This window comes from Plasmopara halstedii, assembly GCF_900000015.1.
Source record: "Plasmopara halstedii genome assembly, contig: Scaffold_3156, whole genome shotgun sequence".
Taxonomy (NCBI): Eukaryota; Oomycota; class Peronosporomycetes; order Peronosporales; family Peronosporaceae; genus Plasmopara; species Plasmopara halstedii.
In genome coordinates, this window is record NW_020190059.1 from 143,463 (window position 1) to 144,845 (window position 1,383).

Sequence of the window (1,383 nt, forward strand, 5' to 3'; positions counted from 1 at the left end):
AAAAGCGCTGCTAGAGCACCTGCAGCAGAAGATGTCTGCATCATTTGCGACTATGACGCCCCTGTCAGTGACGGGTAATTTTCCCCGATCTAAGCCGCTCATCGTGAGCGTTATGGTCTTCGAGGGGATGGATGGAGAGAATCTCATGCTCTGGGTGAGAGAGGTCGAGATGACCATCGCATTTGCCATGCTCCGGACCGAGCAACAGCGCGTGGCGCAAGCCATCTCAAAGCTTGGTGGTCGAGCGCGAGAATGGGCACTAACTTCGGTCGAAGCTGCGTTTTCCTCCTGAGCGGAGCTGAAATTGCAGTTCTCATGAGTGTTCTTCGCGCCTAATCAGGAATATCGCGTACGATCGCGCTTCCTTGCTGCCCGACAGGGCAACAAAGAATTGGTGAACTTTGTCCAAGAGATGCGCACTCTCATTGCCGGGATGGCAGCAGATCCCTTTCCGGAGGCGGTCGCAGTGACCGTCTGTATGGAAAACCTCCGCACTTGCGTGGCCAGAATGGAAGTCTTCCGTGTGCATCCATCTTTATTTGAAGAGGCGGTGAATGTGGCATTGAATGCCGAATTTAATTTTTAGTCGGCACGACTTGGTTGGAATGCACACTCCAAGAGCTCGTCGAGCGGCCTGTGCCCATGGATCTCAGCTATGCTAAGGACGAGGGAGCAGAGCCCCGAGCTGCCGGGCAGCATACACACATTCGACGGTGTTTTGTCTGTGGAGTCACCCGTCACCTTCGGAACGGTTGCAACCTGCGCAAGGCGCGTCAAGTTCTTCGAACCATCGCCCCAATTCCTACCAGTCTGGTTTGTCGCGGGGAAACGACACCACCCAGTAGGCGCGGGGCGACCTACTGGGGGAGAACTGAGTTCTGTTGAGCCTCAGGGAGGCACAGGGCAACAGGGCCCAGCCCCGAAGAGCTTTGAGCTCTTAAACACGGAACGTGTGTGCAAACCGGGCTTGCTAGTCGTGGAGGTGACCGTAAAGGGTTTCGAGAAGCCATGGAAGATCCTCATCGATTTCCGGGGCGTCGGGCAATTATGCTCGACGCTCCACGATAGAAGGTAGTCAGCTGTATGCTGAGTAGCTGAACAGCGGTTGGGTGACATCGTCACTGTTCGTCTAGCGACGGGGACGCGTGCCACGGTCCCGAAGGTCCCTGTGGACCTCGTAGTCAAGTTCCTTGACTTTGATAGCGTGGAACGCTGTCTAGTCTTAGACTTGGATGCAAGATATCACCACTTCCTAGGAATGGCATGGTTGGAACACCATAAGCCATGGGTTGATTGGAGGTCAAAGACCTTGGGCGCTACGCGCTCGTCTCCTGGTGGAGCTTTGGCGAGTCATGAACCCACCTCTGCTAGGAGACAAAAGCG